The 18753-nt window shown below is 41.0% G+C and overlaps 1 pseudogene; it reads left to right on the top strand.

The window, feature by feature from the left end:
• Nucleotides 1-16885, top strand: part of LOC123501960 — a 218466-nt pseudogene extending 201581 nt beyond the window's left edge.
• The last annotated feature ends 1868 nt before the right edge of the window (nt 16886-18753 follow it).

The raw sequence follows: 18753 nt of genomic DNA, 5'->3' as shown, positions 1-18753 counted from the left end.
TAATGGGATAGATAAAAAAAAAGATAGATAAAAAAAAGATAAATTAACGAACATATAAATAGATAGAAAGATAGATAGATAGATAGATAAACAGATATATAAATAAACAAGTGAGCAGAGAGAGAGAGAGAGAGAGAGAGAGAGAGAGAGAGAGAGAGAGAGAGAGAGAGAGAGAAGATGGATGAACGATGAGGCATGAATAGAGAGGGAAAAAGTGGGAGTCGGAGGGAAGTGACCTGTGTTAAGGAAGAGCTTTGAGGAAGAGAGGGAGGGGAGGAAGAGGAGGAGGAGGAGGAGGAGGAGGAGGAGGAGGAGGAGGAGGAGGAGGAAGAAGAAGAAGAGAAAGGGAAGAAAGAAATCACTCACACCTGAAGATTAGAAATGTTATACTTCATCCTGACAGAGAGAGAGAGAGAGAGAGAGAGAGAGAGAGAGAGAGAGAGAGAGAGAGAGAGAGAGAGAGAGAGAGAGAGAGAGAGAGAGAGAGAGAGAGAGAGAGAGAGAGAGAGAGAGAGTTTTGAATGATTTACACGAATATGAAGTTAGGCATTCTGGTTTCCTCCTCCTTTCCTCCTCCTCCTCCTCCTCTTCCTCCTCCTCCTCCTCGTCACATGGGAGGTATTGCATGAGCTACCTTTCTGCGCGCCTTCAGAGGGGAGGGAGAGAAGAGGAGTGACGTAAAGGGGTCATGGAGGAGGAGGAGGAGGAAGAAGAGGAGGAGGAGGAAGAGGAGGGCATCAATTTTGAAAGGACAGCGAGTGTGACCTTTTAGGGAGTGGCGAGGAGATGACCCTGGCCTGAGGAGGAGGAGGAAGAGGAGGAGGAGGAGGAGGAGGAGGAGGAGGAGGAGGAGGAGGAGGAGGAGGAGGAGGAGAAGGAGGAGGAGGAGGAGGAGGAGGAGGAGGAGTGAATTGGCAAGGTAGGAATTGATAGATAGATAGATAAACATGGAGAGAGAGAGAGAGAGAGAGAGAGAGAGAGAGAGAGAGAGAGAGAGAGAGAGAGAGAGAGAGAGAGAGAGAGAGAGAGAGAGAGAGAGAGAGAGACCCTATCTTCCTCTAATGTTCCTCTTTTTTCGTTCTATGTTCATCACTTTCTCTATCCTTCCCTCTCCCTTCCTTTTATCTCCGTCCTTCCTCCTCGCTTTATCACCATCCTCCACCTCCTCTCATCTCCCTTCTTACTTCCTCTCTCCTCTACCTATCTCCCTCTCATTCCACCTCTATCTCCCTCATTTTCCCTCCTTTTATCTCCCTTTGCCGCTGTTATCTTCTCTCCCTCTTTGTCTAGTCAAATGAACTCTCTCTCTCTCTCTCTCTCTCTCTCTCTCTCTCTCTCTTTTTTCCATCTTGTCGTTAATATGTGACTTTCCTCCCACCTTTTTCTTTTTTTCCTTCTTTTTGTGTGTGTGTGTGTGTGTGTGTGTGTGTGTGTGTGTGTGTGTGTGTGTGTGTGTGTGTGTGTGTGTGGAATTGTCATATTGAATTTGATGGAACTACTACCACTACTACTACTACTACTACTACTACTACTACTACTACTACTACTACTACTACTACTACTACTACTACTACTATCACCACCACCACCACTACCACCTCTACCATCATCATCATCATCATCATCATCATCACCATCACCATACTACTACCACCACCACCACCACCACCACCACCACCACAATTATAATGCAAAACAAATCAGAACAAAGAGAGAGTGAGAGAGAGAGAGAGAGAGAGAGAGAGAGAGAGAGAGAGAGAGAGAGAGAGAGAGAGAGAGAGAGAGAGAGAGAGAGAGAGAGAGAGAATATTATTTCCAGGACACCCAAAGAATTCTGTAACCTTGACCACTGGAATTTTAGACTCCAAGGGGGGGGAGGGAGGGGGAGGGAAAACAAAGAAAAAAGAGAGAAAAAAAGCAAAAACCTCGAAAACTGTCTCGGAAAAAGAAGAGAGAGAGAAAAAAAAGGAAAAAAAAAACGAGGGAGGGAAAGGAAACACGGAGGAAAAAAAAAGAAGAGACAGATGGAAATAATGAAAAGACTTCCCGTCACTCACTTTCCGTCACGTGAAGAGAGGGGAAAAAAAAATTGTTGAGGGAAAACAAGGAGGAGTCGTGGAGGAAAATACTGCCGTGATGATCAAGTAGGGAAATTAGAAGGAAAATATTTTGATCTTAGAAATAAATTAGATAATGTTTTTATTTATTTATTTTTTATTCCATGTGGGCTGTTCACGGGAATTTATGGGCTCTCTCTCTCTCTCTCTCTCTCTCTCTCTCTCTCTCTCTCTCTCTCTCTCTCTCTCTCCTTTTCTGTTTTATTTTGTGGTACCTCCTATCTCAAAGCCCACCCGCTAGGTAACCCTTGTCCCGAGTGAGAAAGCCCAACCTACACTCGGACCGTGGACAGGATTCAAACCCGTGCGCTTGGAGACCCCTCGGACCCCAAAGCATGCATGGTTCCACTGTACCACGGCTTATAAGAGGAAAAAATGGAGGGGAAATTGTAAAGGTTGTGAAATATGTAGGTAAATGTAAGGGAAATTAATGTTATGGAAGGAAATTAATCTTAAGTAACAAATGAAAAGAGATATGTAAGATGATTTTAGCGATGGGAAACTGTTTTGTAATTAGGGGAAAAATGTAAGGGAAAAATATATAGTAGGGAAATTAATACAAAATAAACGAAGAGGTAAAAAATGGATTCTCTTATGAAAGGAACATTAACCTTTGAGTATAATAACGCGTTTCCCTATCCATTTTGCACACTGTTTGGTGACTTTATACAGCTTAAAAAACATATGTGAGGGATTAAAATAGTGAGGACCGTGGCCATTAATCTTCTGACCTCCATAGACCCTTCCTGATGTCAATAAAATGGTCTAAACTTATGTGGGAGATTAAAATAGTTATAACCGTGGCCATTAATCTTCTGACCTCCATAGACCCTTCCTGATGTCAATAAAATGGTCTAAACTTATGTGGGAGATTAAAATAGTTATAACCGTGGCTTTTAATCTTCTGACCTCCATAGACCCTTCCTGATGTCAATAAAATGGTCTAAACTTATGTGGGAGATTAAAATAGTTATAACCGTGGCCATTAATCTTCTGACCTCCATAGACTCTTCCTGATGTCAATAAAATGGTCTAAAGTTATGTGGGAGATTAGAATAGTTAGGACCGTGGCTTTTAATCTTCTGACCTCCATAGACTCTTCCTGATGTCAATAAAATGGTCTAAAGTTATGTGGGAGATTAGAATAGTTAGGACCGTGGCTTTTAATCTTCTGACCTCCATAGACTCTTCCTGATGTCAATAAAATGGTCTTAAGTTATGTGGGAGATTAGAATAGTTATAACCGTGGCTTTTAATCTTCTGACCTCCTTAGACCCTTCCTGATGTCAATGAAATGGTCTAAAGTTATGTGGGAGATTAAAATAGTTATAACCGTGGCCATTAATCTTCTGACCTCCATAGACTCTTCCTGATGTCAATAAAATGGTCTAAACTTATGTGGGGGATTGAAATAGTGAGGACCGTGGCCATCAATCTTCTGACCTCCATAGACCCTTCCTGATGTCAATAAAATGGTCTAAAGTTATGTGGGAGATTAGAATAGTTAGGACCGTGGCCATTAATCTTCTGACCTCCATAGACCCTTCCTGATGTCAATAAAATGGTCTAAAGTTATATGGGAGATTAGAATAGTGAGGACCGTGGGTTTTAATCTTCTGACCTCCTTAGACCCTTCCTGATGTCAATAAAATGGTCTAAAGTTATGTGGGAGATTAGAATAGTTATAACCGTGGCCATTAATCTTCTGACCTCCATAGACTCTTCCTGATGTCAATAAAATGGTCTAAAGTTATGTGGGAGATTAGAATAGTTAGGACCGTGGCTTTTAATCTTCTGACCTCCTTAGACCCTTCCTGATGTCAATAAAATGGTCTAAAGTTATGTGGGAGATTAGAATAGTTAGGACCGTGGCTTTTAATCTTCTGACCTCCATAGACCCTTCCTGATGTCAATGAAATGATCTAATCGTACACAAATCTCAAGGTCAAAAAGTGTCCCAGTACTGAAGAGGTTAATAATGACGATAGTGATGGGTTAGGTTAGGTTAGGTTAGGTTTGTCACAGTATTGGAAAGTTTAATTAAAAAGGTATCAGATGATTTTAATGAATGGGAAAAATATATATAAGGGAAATAATGACGAGGAAACAAATGTATAGGAAAAAATACAGGTTATTTTATGGAGGAGAAAAAAACTATACATGAGGAAAAAAAAACTATGAAACCACTTGAGGAAAATCACGTCTGTATCTTATTGAAAAGGAAAGAAGGAAAAAAAAACTATGAAATCACTTGAAGAGGAAAATCACATCGATACCTTGTTGAAGGGGAAAAAATTGTCTTCATTTTTTTTAGAGGAAAGAAAAATATATGACCACATTTTTTATTTTCCTTTTCTATTTTTCTCTTGATGTTTTTCATTTTCTTTTTATCTCTTGTGTTTTCTTTCTTTTTCTCCCTTTTTTTGCGTGAATTTCTGTTTTATTTTGGGGTCCAGGATTTGCGTCTCTCTCTCTCTCTCTCTCTCTCTCTCTCTCTCTCTCTCTCTCTCTCTCTCTCTCTCTCTCTCTCTCTCTCTCTCTCTCTCTCTCTCTCTCTCTCTCTCTCTCTCTCTCTCTCTCTCTCTCTCCCAATTTACCTCGAGCTTAATAGTGGATGCCAATAGAGAGAGAGAGAGAGAGAGAGAGAGAGAGAGAGAGAGAGAGAGAGAGAGAGAGAGAGAGAGAGAGAGAGAGAGAGAGAGAGAGAGAGAAATATTCATTGGCACTGTCTAGCTGGCCCTGTTGTTGTGTGTCTCTGTCTGGCCATGTATGTCTGTATGTCTGTATGTATTTTTGTCTGAATGTATATGCATGACAGGGAGAGAGAGAGAGAGAGAGAGAGAGAGAGAGAGAGAGAGAGAGAGAGAGAGAGAGAGAGAGAGAGAGAGAGAGAGAGAGAGAGGTTACTGATCTGTTTATTTTCCTTATTTTTTAATGGAAATTGAGAAGTAAAGTGAAAATTATTACGAAAAAATGTGAAAATATTAAAGTTTTTCTTATTTTTTTCGTTCGTTCGTGTTTATTTGTCATGGCGAGACCGAGTAAATTCGTTTTTTTTTTATATTTTCATCTAATTTATGTTTTTATAATTTTTATTTATTTTGTTTACTCATACATGCAAAATTATTATTATTATTATTATTATTATTATTATTATTATTATTATTATTATTATTATTATTATTATTATTATTATTGTTATTGTTATTATTGTTATTGTTATTATTGTTGTTGTTTTTGTTATTATTCCTGTTATTTTTATTATTTCTCTTTGTGTTTTTGTATTTTTCTGCTTTTCATCCCTTTTTTCTAACTCAAATTCTCCTTCTCTTCCTTCCTTCCTCCTTTCCTTCCTTCTTTCGTTCCATCTTTCGTTCCTCCTCCTCCTCCTCCTCTTCCTCCTCCTCCTCCTACTTCTCCTCCTCGTTGTATTCCTCTTCTTCCTCTTCCTCCTTCCCTGTTATCACTAATTCTCACACCCAATTACATTCCACTTTTTCCATTTATAGAATCAAAACTTTTGCACCCTTCCTCCTCCTCCTCCTCCTCCTCCTCCTCCTCCTCCTCCTCCTCCTCCTCCTCCTCCTCCTCCTCCTCCTCTCCTCCTCCTCCTCTTCCTCCTTCTTCTCTTCCTTCTTCCTTCTCTTCCTCCTCTTTCCAGCATCATCTTTACTTCTTCCATCCAATTATTTTCTCTCTCTCTCTCTCTCTCTCTCTCTCTCTCTCTCTCTCTCTCTCTCTCTCTCTCTCTCTCTCTCTCTCTCTTTAACACACCCTCCTCTCATGCACTCTCCCTTCCATCCTCTCCCCATTCCTTCTCCCTCTCCCTCTCCCTCTCCCTCTTCCACTCTCACTCACCTGCCCAGGGGAGAGAGATAAGACACACTCACGCCTCACCGGTCTTTGAGTAAGGAAAGGAGAGGAGGGAGAGAGAGAGAGAGAGAGAGAGAGAGAGAGAGAGAGGAGAGGAGAGAGAAGGAGAGCGGGGTGTTCTAATGGTGGCTATGATACACGGCTTATCATAGACACATTAATCTGTTAGTAATGATTCTCTCTCTCTCTCTCTCTCTCTCTCTCTCTCTCTCTCTCTCTCTCCTCTCGGGTTATCATTTCAAGGTGAAGCGAGGTGAAGATGATGATGGTGATGAAGGAGAGAGAGAGAGAGAGAGAGAGAGAGAGAGAGAGAGAGAGAGGAGAGGAGACGGAGAGAGAGAGATTCTGTTACACTATTCTTATTCTTTTATTTATTTATTTTGTTATTATTTCTTATATTTTCTCACTTTTATTCTTTTTTTCATTTTTTTCGTCTCTCTCACATCATCATCACTTCCCTCCACTACACACCTCACCATCATCATCATCACCTCACTCTCTCCTCTACCTCCAGTCTTCTCCTTCCTCACATCTCACCATAATCTTTCTCCTTATTCCTTCTCTCTCACCCTCACCATCACCAAGTCATCACCATCTCCCTTCGCATCACGCATTTTTTCATTTATTTTGGATATGATAAGATGGACGATTTAGTTTACATTAGGGAGGGTTTAGGGAGGTCAGAAGATTAATGGCCAAAGTCTTCCCTATTGTAATCCCCACATAAGTTTCCCAAGCAGTATAAAATCATCAAATAGTAAGCAGAATGAATATGAAACGCGTTATTTCTCTGAAGGGGTTTGACATTACTCTATCTCCCTCTCTCTCGTCTTCCTCACATCACCAGCGTCCACTCCCTCACACCTAACCTCTTCTTTCTTACCTCATCCTTACCTTATTGAAAGAAAAAATATAGAAAATCACCTTTTAACCTCTTCGGTACCATGAGGCGTTTCCATATTCATTCTTCTTACTATTTGGTGATTTTATACAGCTTCAGAAACTCATGTGGGGGATTAAAATAGTGAAGACTGTGGCCATTAATCTTCTGACATCCATAGATCCTTGCTAATGTCAATAAAATGATCTAATTGTACACAAATCTCAAGGTAAAGATGTGTCACAGTATTGAAAGGATTAAAATAGTGAAGACTGTGGCCATTAATCTTCTGACCTCCAGAGACCCTTCCTAATGTCAATAAAATGGTCTAATTGTACATAAATCTGAAGGTAAAGATGTGTCACAGTACTGAAAGGATTAGAATAATGAAAACTGTGGCCATTAATCTTCTGACCTCCAGAGACCCTTCCTAATGTCAATAAAAAGGTCTAATCGTACACGAATCTCAAGGTAAAAATATGTCCCAGTACTGATAGGATTAAGCAAACCATTTCTCAACTGAACTGAACTGAAGTGTCCCCTTCCCACAGCTGGCCTGACGGAGTGTGAGTGGTACCCGCCGTGGCTGTGGATCCTGTGCATCGTGCTGGCCGTGCTGTTTGTTATTATGATGATTATTAACATCTTCCTGTGCTCCGCCATGACCTTGCTCCTGCACCAAGTCTGAGGTCATCGAGAAAGAGCCATCCATCATTGAGGAGTACGACCCTTATCGCTCCTGGCACGGCTCTCAGTACGGTTCCAGGTACGTCATGCTAGGTTAAAGGTCAGGCAAGGTCATTTTATTCACAGGTCTGGTAAGGTCATTCATTCTGTTCTCATGTCAGGCAAGGTCTTTCTATTTATTCATGTGTCAGGTAAGGTGAGGGTAAGGTCATTTTATCTATTTAAAGGTCAGGTAAGGTCATTCTATCTATTCAAAGGTCAGTTAAGGTCATTCTACCTAATTTAAAGATCAGGCAAGGATGTTCTATCTATTCACAGGCTAGGTAAGCTCATTTTATCTAATCACATGTCAGGTATGGTCATTATATCTATTTAAAGGTCAGGCAAGATTATTCTACCTATCTATTTAAAGGTCAGGCAAGGTCACTCTATTATCAGGTCAGGTAAGGTCACTATATCTATTTAAGGGTCTGGCAAGGTCATTTTATTTTTCTCTTAATGGACAATGGAGGTGACTTTAAAGGTATTCCAGGTCACTGTATACTGGTCAAAGTCACTGTAGGTCATTATCCAGGTCATTTGAGGTCACTGTATTTGGGTCAAGGTCATTCAGGACACTGAAGGACATTCTAGGTCACCCAGTCATGCTAGGTCACTGTGTCTTTGTATAGAGGTTAGGGTGATTCACAGGTCATTTGTAAGTGGCCACCCTGTGAAGTATCCCGCTCTTCATAGCGGTCAAACAGGAGCAAATGCTTCTGCTGTGTCCATTAAGAACGTTCGGGCAGGGTGTCTCACAGTGCCTGCTTGCCCAAACCTAGCTAGAAAGGTAAGCGTTATGGATTCACCTAAGGGTAAACAGCGTATTTTTCTTCACCTAAGGGTAAATAACAGAGGCTACTTTTCTTCCTTGCTTTAGTGACACCCATCCAAGTACTAATTGGTCCCAACGTTGCTGAACTTCGCTGATCGGACGAGAAGCGGTGTGTTCAGTTCAACGTGGTGTGGTCATTGGTGCTTGAGTGACGATAGCTATCACAGAAGTCGTTCTTTATACAATATACATACAATTTCTCATAATGCAATACGTTATAATAGTATTGGTGTGCGTGTATCTATTTGTCTGTGATGTGGAAGTGTAAGAGGAAATTAAGAGGAAAAGAATGTACGTGTTATGTCTGTGAAGAAAAGCCGTAGAAACGAATAGTAGGAAGAAATAGTTATAGAAAAAAATGTAAAAAAAAAAAAAAAAATGGCTCTAGAGTGGCAGAATAGAGCATGGGACAGAAGAGCGTGAAAGAAAATGAATGAATGTAAGGGCACACTACACTTTTAATGTCACTATAGGTCAAGGTCAGTATTAAGGTCATCCAAGGTCATTCAAGGTCATCAGGTCATTTTAGGTCACCAGGTTATTGTAGATCATTATGTCCTTTTTAGAGCTCATTTGGATTTATAGGTCATTTGAGGTCACTGTGTATGAGTTAAGGTCACTGTTAAGGTCATTCAAGGTCATTCAACGTCACCAGGTCATTCTAAGTCACTATGTCTTTGTATAGGGATTAGGTCATCTTAGGTCACTATTAAGGTCACTATTAAGGTCATTCAAGGTCATTCAAGGTCACTAAGTCATTCTTTGTATTTAAGTATTACTCTCTCTCTCTCTCTCTCTCTCTCTCTCTCTCTCTCTCTCTCTCTCTCTCTCTTCCTGTTTTCTTGCTTCTCTGTTCTTGTTTCTTTCACTTTTCTTCTCTTTTTCCTCTTCTCTCTTCTCTTGTCCTCTCCTCACCTCCTCTCTTCTCACTCTTCCTCCTCCTCTTCCTCTTCTTCCTCCTCCTCCTCATCCTCGTCGTCGTCCTCGTCCTCCTCTTCATTTTGTATTCTGGCAAGGGTCACAGGTTGGCTCTCTCTCTCTCTCTCTCTCTCTCTCTCTCTCTCTCTCTCTCTCTCTCTCTCTCTCTCTCTCTCTCTCTCTCTCTCTCTCTCTCTCTCTCTCTCTCTCTCTCTCTCTCTCTCTCTCTCTCTCTCTCTCTCTCTCTTCATTCACTCTCGTGTTCTTTCTCTTCTTCCTCTTCATTTCTCTTCCTTCTTTTCTTACTTTCTTTTCTTTTCCATATTCTTTTGTTCCTTCATTCCTTCTCTTGTTCTCTTTCTTTCATTTCCTCTTCCTCCTCCTCTTCCTTCTTATTCGTCCTCTTCCTTTGCCTTCTTCCTTTCCTCCTCCTCTTCCTTTCTCATCATCTTCCTTCTTACTAATATTTCTTTCCTTCTCCTTCATCTTCTTCTGCTGTTTTATCTCCATTCTCTCCTCGTTCATCTTTCCTCCTCCAGCTCCTCATCCTCTTACTCCTCCTCCTCCTCCTCCTCCTCCTCCTCCTCCTCCTCCTCCTCCTCCTCCTCCATTCCCTCCTCTTCAGTTTTCGCTCGTCTCTCCTTTAGTTACCCTTGTTACATTTCTCTTATTCTCTTTTCGTTCTCCTCTTTGTCTTTTCTCTTTCTTATTCTCTATTTTCCTTATTCTTTTATTCTTCAATCTCTTTTTTCCTTCTCATTTATTTTGCTTCCTTTTGTCTTCTCTTTCTTTCATCATATTTTTTTTTCTATTTTCTCCATTCCTCCTTCTTTCACTTCTCTTTCCAATGTTCTCTCTCTCTCTCTCTCTCTCTCTCTCTCTCTCTCTCTCTCTCTCTCTCTCTCTCTCTCTCTCTCTCTCTCTCTTCAGTTATTCGTCTGGCTTTGGGTCTGTGTCACGGAGCTCTCTCTCTCTCTCTCTCTCTCTCTCTCTCTCTCTCTCTCTCTCTCTCTCTCTCTCTCTCTCTCTCTCTCTCTCTCTCTTTTCTCCTTCACTTCTTTCATTCATTCCTGTTCTCCCTTACCTTTCCCTCCTCTCCCCTCTCCCCTCTCCCCTCTTCCGAAGCAGGCCAGGGAGAGAAGGCCAGGGGTTGGAGGGGAGGTTATGGGGGTAGGTCAGGGGGGGGGTGAGCCTCGTGAAATATTCGAATGCGCGGCCCGGGTTGCTGTGACGCCAGGAGGAGGAGGAGGAGGAGGAGGAGGAAGAGGGCAAGAGAGACGGGAAAGATGGAGTATAAAGCTAGAGGTGGAGAAGGAAAGAGTGGATGGAGGATTAGGAGTGAAAGTGGAAAGGAGGAAGAGAAGGAATTAAAGAAGAAGAGGTGGAAGAAGAGGATGGAAGGGAAGAGGGAAGTAGGTAAAGGTAAATGGAGGAGATGGGAAGGAGGATGACGAGAAGAAAATGAGAGGAGGAGGAGGAGGAGAAGGAGAAGGAGGAGGAGGAGGTGGAGGTGGAGAAGGGAAAAGAGAAAGAAGGAATGAAAAAGCAGAAGAGAAGAGGAGAGAAAGAGATGGAAAACATGAAAGGGGAAGGAAGAAAAAGATTAAAGAGGAACCAGAGAGAGAGAGAGAGAGAGAGAGAGAGAGAGAGAGAGAGAGAGAGAGAGAGAGAGAGAGAGAGAGAGAGAGAGAAATTAACACATAGAAGATGAATATAAGAGAAAATAAAGAAAAAAAATAGAAAAAGAGATAGAGAAGGGAGAGGATTGGAGAAACACTGGAAGAAGAAGAAGAAGAGGAAGAAGATAGACAAAAGGAGAATAAAAATGATCAAAATCTAGAAGAAGAAGAAGAAGAAGAGAATAAGGAATAGAAGAAAAAAAAATGGAAAAGAGAGAGGAGAAAAGTTAGAAAGATGAGGAATAATGAATAATAGATAGAAACAAAGAAAATAGAAGAGAAAAGTAAACCAAATGAAAGAAAATGAAATAGAAGATAGGAAATAGCAAAGAGAAAGAGAGGAGAAAGAAAGACAATTGGAGAAGGGAGAGTATTATTATCAGAGGGAGAAGAAAGGGAGAGAGATAAGAGGGATGAGGGAGAGGCTTAGTAAGGGAAAAGTGAGGGAAGAGAGGGAATTGGAGGGAGAGGGAATCAGGTGTAGAGAAATGATGGAAGAGAAAGAAGGTAGAAAGAGAAGTAAGGGAGAGAAGTGATAAGAAAAGGAGAAAGGAGAGAAACTTGAAAGATTTAGAGGAGAGAGGGTTTGAGGGATAAAGAAGAGGAGAGGGAGAGGAGAGGAGGAAAGCGTTTATGGAGAAGGGAGGAGGAAAAACGAAAGGAGAACGGAGAGAACGAAGGAGAATGATGGAGAGGAAGTAGAAAAGAAAAAATGGAACAAATAGATATAAAAGAGAGAGGAGAAATGGTTGATAAAGGAAGATAAAAAGGAGTTAATGAAGAAAATAAGATAAAAAATACAAGGAGAGGAGAGGAAAGGTGGTTGAGAGAGAGAGAGAGAGAGAGAGAGAGAGAGAGAGAGAGAGAGAGAGAGAGAGAGAGAGAAGAGGAGAGGCGATAAGAAGGAAGAAAGGAAGGAAAGAGAGAAGGAAAAATAAGGTTGAGAAAATGAGAGAAGAAAGGAGAGGAGATACAAAGGAAGGAAGGAAGAAAGGAAGGAAGGAAGGAAAGTGAGGAGATAAAGGAAGTGACCAGGAAAATGAGGGAAGAGAAGAATTATTGACGAAGAGAAGATGGAAAGGAAAGAGAGGAGGAGAGGAGAGGCTGGAGAAAGATTGGGAGAGGGGAGGAATTAGGTAAGGCGGAGAGAGAGAGAGAGAGAGAGAGAGAGAGAGAGAGAGAGAGAGAGAGAGAGAGAGGAGAGGAGAAGGGGATGGAGAGAGAGGGGAGAGGAGAGAGGGAGTGGCACTTTCCTCGCGGTAAGGCTGTTCGGGGGACTAAGTTATTTAGTGTGGCGGTGCCTGGGTTGTGGCACCGCTCCTCTGATACTACACGACGCCATGTTGGGAGTGCCACACGGACCCTCACTGTCTTAAACTTGGCACTGTCTCGGACGTGGCTCGTGGCATTGATTATAAAGAAGCTGCTATGAATTTCTATATCTTATTCACTTTTTGGTAGTTATTGAATGTTCTAAGTAATGTTATTGTATTGTTCATCACTATCTTGCGTCTGGCACTGTCCTGAGATGTCTTTACTGGCACTATTCATATATTTAGTGCTCAATTTTTTTTTTCATCATTTTTTTATCAAAGAACATATTTTTTTTTACCTTGATATGTTTGAGACGTCTTTCGTGGCACTGTTTATATCTCTAGTGCTCACATTTTTTCATTATGTTTTTTTCGAAGGACATTTTTTTTTTATCTTGCGTGTGGCACTGTCCTGAGATGTCTTGCGTGGCACTATCTCCTGAAGTGCTGTTATTTATTATTTGTTTATTATATTCTATTATTATTAACACCTTCATAGGATATTTAATTTTCCTAGCATTATTACTTCATTAATTAAGCATAATATTAAATCTGGTACTGCTTAGCTTGATCCATCTTACTCTCTTGGCACCATGCGTATCTATGCATCAGATACTAATTGGCACTAACAAATCACTGCTATTACTCTCATATATCTTAGTATTTCCTTCTTGGCACTGGCACTGTTCGCTGTAATGAGTGTCACTGTTATTATGGAAAGTTTAAAGAGAAAGAGGCATAAGAGATAGAAGAATTGATTATGAAAGAGATATTTAGACACGTGAAAAGGAGAGAAGAGGATGAAGCAGTGAAGAAGGCAATGATGGCGGAAGTTACGAGGAGAAGGAGTGTTGGGAGACAGAGATGGAGAGACGTAACAAGGAGTGACATGAACAAGTTAGGAGTTGAAGAAGATGATGCAATGGATAGAGACAAAAGAAGGCAATGATGGCGGAGGTTAGGGAGGAGAAAGAGTGTTGGGAGACGAAGAATAAGAAGGAGAGACGTAACAGGGAGTGGCATGGACAAGTTAGGAGTTCAACAAGATGTAATGGATAGAAGCAGATGGAGAAGGATAACTCGAGCGGCTGACCCTGCAGTACAATGGGATTAAGGTCGCATGAAGAAGATTAGGGAAGAGAAAAGAAAGAAGAGATAGAAATTTTAGACAGATGAAAAGGAGAGAAAAAGTAGAAAATTACGGAAGAGAAGAAAAAGAGAACAGAAATTTTAGACAAGAAAAGAGGAAAAAAAGTAGGTTAGGGAGGTGAAAAAAAGAGGACATAAGATTTTTAGACAAGAAGAAAAGGAGAAAAAAAGTAGAAAATTAGAGAAGAGAGAAAATAAAAGAAAACATAAGATTTTTAGACAGAAGAAAAGGGGAAAGAGTAGGGTCGTGCCATTACCTACCGTCTCTGGCACTATTCTTGGCAGTGTCCCCTCTCAGTGCCAGGTTGAAGGTGCAGTGGCGTGTGTTTCCTGTGGCACCGTCATTTGGTTTGGGCGTTGTAACTTTTTCTTCTCATTATTGGTTCTTGTAACTTTTAACCTTCATTTGTAATTGTTTATTGCTTGCCCTTATTGAATTTTTCCTCCTCCTCCTCCTCCTCCTCTTCCTCCTCCTCCTCCTCCTCCTTCTCGTTATCCTCCTCCTTCTCCTCCTTCCTCATACTTATATTTCTTCTTTCTCTCTTCTTCTTCTTCCTCCTCCTCCTCCTCCTCCTCCTCCTCCTCCTCCTCCTCCTCCTCCTCCTCCTCCTCCTCCTCCTCCTCCTCCTTCTCCTCCTCCTCCTCTTCCTCCTCCTCCTTCTCTTCCTGCTCCTCCTCCTCGTCTTTCTCATTTCTTTCCTCACACTTATATTTCTTCTTTCTCTCTTTTTTTTCCTCCTCTTCTTCCTCCTCCTTCTCGTCCTCGTCTTCCTCCTCTTCCTCCTCCTCCTCCTCCTCCTCCTCCTCCTCCTCCTCCTCCTCCTCCTCCTCCTCCTCCTCCTCCTCCTCCTCCAAGTAATTAATTTTGTGCAGTATTCCTATTCGTCTTTGTGCGTGTGTGCGTGTGTGTGTGTGTGTGTGTGTCCACACACACACACACACACACACACACACACACACACACACACACACACACACACACACACACACACACACACACACACACACACACACACACACACACGCACACAAAGTTATTGATTGATTCTATTTTTTATCTTCCCTCTGTTGGTCTTCTCTCAATTTTTATTTTGTTAGCTTTTAATTCTTCCTTCCTCCTCTCTCTCTCTCCCTCTCCCTCTCTTCCTCTCCCTCTCCCTCTCCTCTCCCTCTCCGTCTATCTACCCTTTGGTCTCTCTTTGGCTGAAGCAACAAGGTAGTAAAAACGATAGCGAGGGGGAAGAGAGAGAGAGACAGAGAGAGAGAGAGAGAGAGAGAGAGAGAGAGAGAGAGAGAGAGAGAGAGAGAGAGAGAGAGAGAGAGAGAGAGAGAGAGAGAGCGTGGTTAATTGAAGAGCGAGTGATAAATTTGAAAGAAAGAGAAGATTAGAATGAAAACCTGGATGAGAACGATTTTGAGAACGAAATCTGAGGTGGTAGTAGTAGTAGTAGTAGTAGTAGTAGTAGTAGTAGTAGTAGTAGTAGTAGTAGTAGCAGTAGTAGTAGTAGTAGTAGTTGTAGTAGTAATAGTAATAGTAGTAGTAGTTGTAGTTTTTTTTACATTACAAAAGGAAAACAAAGTGTTGGAAAAAAAAAATCCCGTTGTAGTAGTAGTAGTAGTAACAGTAGTAGTAGCAGTAGTAGCAGTAGTAGCAGTAGTAGTAGTGGTAGTAATAGAAAAACGAATGAAATAGAGAAAAGAAATGAATAGATAAATACATTGAAATAAGAGGGAAGAGAGTAGAGAAGAGAAGAAGGAAGACAATAGAACACAGAAAGAAAAATAAACAGTAGAAACAGAGAGAAACAAGAAGAAGAAGAAGGAGAGAGAAATAAACCATAGAAAGAAGGAAGAGAAAGAGAGAGAAAGAGAGAGGACAATGAAAAGTGGAGAAGAAATAAAGGAGGAGATAGAAGGTAACGGAAGGAGGAATAAGAGGAAGAGAAAGAGGAGGAGGGGGAAGAGGAGGAGGAGGAGGAGGAGGAGGAGGAGGAGGAAGGAGAATTGGACACAAGAGTAAGAAGGACACAAGTAGCAGTGATTGATGAGTAAGATTTGTGCAGGGAACTCTCGTGAAGGAGGAACATGAAGGAAGGAGGTGAAGGAAGTGAAGGAGGTGAAGGAGAGGCGTCTGTGAGAAGTATTGGTGCATTCCTTCACACTGAGGAGGGAAAGAGGGAAGCACAGGGAAGGACTTGGCATATGCCAGAGAGAGAGAGAGAGAGAGAGAGAGAGAGAGAGAGAGAGAGAGAGAGAGAGAGAGAGAGAGAGAGAGAGAGAGAGAGTGTGTTATACTATATTTCCTTTTTTCTCATGTTTTTTTATTGTTTAATATTTAATTTCCATTAATTTTGTTTTATTTTGTTCTATTTTTTTCATTTTATCGCTTTTTTTCAGTTTCGTTTGTTGCTTATCCCTGTCTTCGTTTCCTTTCCAATTTTCTCTTTCATCTTTCATTCATTCTCCTTTTCGTTCTCTCTTTTATGTCTTCCCTTTACATTTAACTTTTTTTTTTCCTCCTCTCTTCCTTCCTCTCTTTCACCTTTTCCTCCTCTCTCATGCTTTTTATTTCCAAGTCTCCATTCATTAGTCTCTCCTCTTTTCTTATATTTTCTTGCCTCTATCTCTGACTTATTCTCTTTCTCTATTTTCACGTATCTTTTAATCCGGTCTCGCTCACTCACTCACTCACTCACTTACTCACACACTCACTCACTCACTCACTCATATACCCATTCATTTATTCTCTCTCTCTCTCTCTCTCTCTCTCTCTCTCTCTCTCTCTCTCTCTCTCTCTCTCTCTCTCTCTCTCTCTCTCTCTCTCTCTCTCTCCGTGTTTCTTATGTATACTCATTCTCTCTAACTCATTCATTCTTTTACTCATTTTCTCACTCACTCCTTCCACATTTACTCCTCAACTTCTCACACTCACTCCCTTACTCTCACACACTCACTCCCACACTCACTCCACCTTAACTCCTAACCTACTTTCACATACCTTATTCCACTCCCTTATATAGTCTCACCTGACACTCCTTACTCCCACAGGTACTCCCTCAACGGCAAGGGATACACCTCAGGCGCCTCCACACTCAACTCCGCCCGCTCCGTGTCCTCCCACTCCGACCACTACGTTGCTGTTCACTCCCGCCCTAACTCCCGCTACTCCGGCCACCACTCCCTCAAGCACGAGCGGCCCCACCACCACCATCACCACCACTCCCGCGGCCCTCCTCCACCACCGGCAGCCATTACTCCGGGAAATATTAAAGGAAGTGGAGGAGGGAGTGAAGAGATAGAGGGAGTTATTGGCTTTCTCTATCTCTCGTGCTGTCTACTCCTCTTCCTCTTGTTGTTGCAGTGTCTCCATCTCCGTCTCCTCCTCTCCTCCTCCTCCTCCTCCTCCAATCGATGTCCTAATGGTGTTCTAAGGTGTGTTAATATTTTTACTGTGGTTTGTGCTTGATTTGTTCATAGAAAATGGTGTGTGTGTATCTTGGTGCTGTAGAAAATGGGGTACTTGTGTTCTGTGTATTGTAGCCTTGGTTTGTGTCATAGAAGGTGTAATGTGTAATGTGTAATGTGTGGATTTTGTACCGTAGTAAAATCGTGTAGGTTTGTATTTTTGTATTATAGGAAGTGTCAAGCGTGTCTCAATTTTTAGGTACTGTGTGTATGTGTGTATGTGTGTCTAACTTATGTGTACATGCGTGTAGGTGTAGTTAATGTGTACTGTGTAACTGGTCGAGGAAGTAATAGTAGAAGTATTAAGTAGTATAAGTAGTAGTAGTAGCGGTAGTATGCTAACAAGACGGTACCTTCAGGGGTCGTGGATATAAACAAGTTAATGAGTTTACGCAAGACTCCCCTCCTCGTTCTACAGTACACAGAAAACGAGGTGAATTCCACGAAGATGGTATTATTGTTATTATTACTATTACTATTATTTTTATTATTTATTATTATAGCACGATCTATACAGCAGATACAAAAAAAAAAAAATATATCTTTCTCTCTCTTCACTAAACAGAAAAGGAAGTGCAATATGAAGAGAAAACAGACGAGGAGATATTGTTATTATTTTCATTATTATTGTTATCATCGTTTTATTATTTATTCTTTTAGTGCGATCAATATAGCAGAGAGAATAACAAACCTTTCTCTCCTCTCTCTTCACTAAACAGAAAAGAAAACGTAATATGAAAAAGAAAATAGTTGAAGAGATATTGTTGTTATTTCTATTGTTATCATTATTAGCGATACTTTTATTCTTTTATTTTTTAATGATACGAATATAGAAGAGATGAAAAAAAATCCCTTCTCTTCAATCTCTCTCATAAACCCCCCCAAAAAAAAGAAAAAGAAAACGTAAGGTAAAAAGAAAACGGATGAGGAGATATTGTTATTATTTCTATTATTACTATCATTATTAACGTTGCTCTTATTTTCTATCTAATAATACAAATAAAGAAGAGATAAAAAAATGACAGTCCTTTATATCTTCTCACTAAACAGAAAAGAAAACGTAACAAAAAAATAAATATGATATAAAAAGGCAAAGTAAGAAAAGAAACTATCAACAAAACTTTCCACTGGTCACTTTCTCACTAAACAGAAAAGAAAACGGAGGCCCAAAATAAATGAATGGATACTATTATTACAACTACTACTATTACCTCGCGGGCACAAACAAAACGAGATATTACTATTACCACTATCATAATTCCACCTTGCTCACCTTCTCACTAAACAGAAAAGAAAACGGAAGCCAAAAATAAATGATGTGATACTATTATTACAACTACTACTATTACTTTGCTTTGGTCACTAGTGGGTACAAAAATAATGGTGAGAAACGCCGCGCCGGACCGTAAGAGAAAGAAGCAGAATTGTAAAGTAAGAGAACCGGATCAGCGTGGTCTTGAAGGTGTCTCGATCCGCGCCTCGTAAAGGGAATCAGCCAAGGTGGGAAAAACAAAGGGAAAAGTGAGGGGAAAACACGGATAGGTAGGGCGTCTCTTGGTGTACCCTACAGAGAGAGGGGAAGAGGGAGAAGGGGAGTAGGTGAGAGGGGAATGAGTAGGAGAATCACGTGAGAGGTCCATGATTGAAACTGAATCCGTAAAAGTTGATAAGAAATTATAAGAAATTGAATTATCGAAAAAAGGGGATTGAAATGTAAGACGAGTGCAAGAGAGAGAGAGAGAGAGAGAGAGAGAGAGAGAGAGAGAGAGGAGAGGAGAGGAGAATGGCGATATACATA

Source organism: Portunus trituberculatus, chromosome 10 (genome assembly GCF_017591435.1).
Source record: "Portunus trituberculatus isolate SZX2019 chromosome 10, ASM1759143v1, whole genome shotgun sequence".
Taxonomy (NCBI): Eukaryota; Metazoa; Arthropoda; class Malacostraca; order Decapoda; family Portunidae; genus Portunus; species Portunus trituberculatus.
Note: the sequence above shows the minus strand (reverse complement) of the source record. Positions and strands in the feature narration are given on the sequence as shown.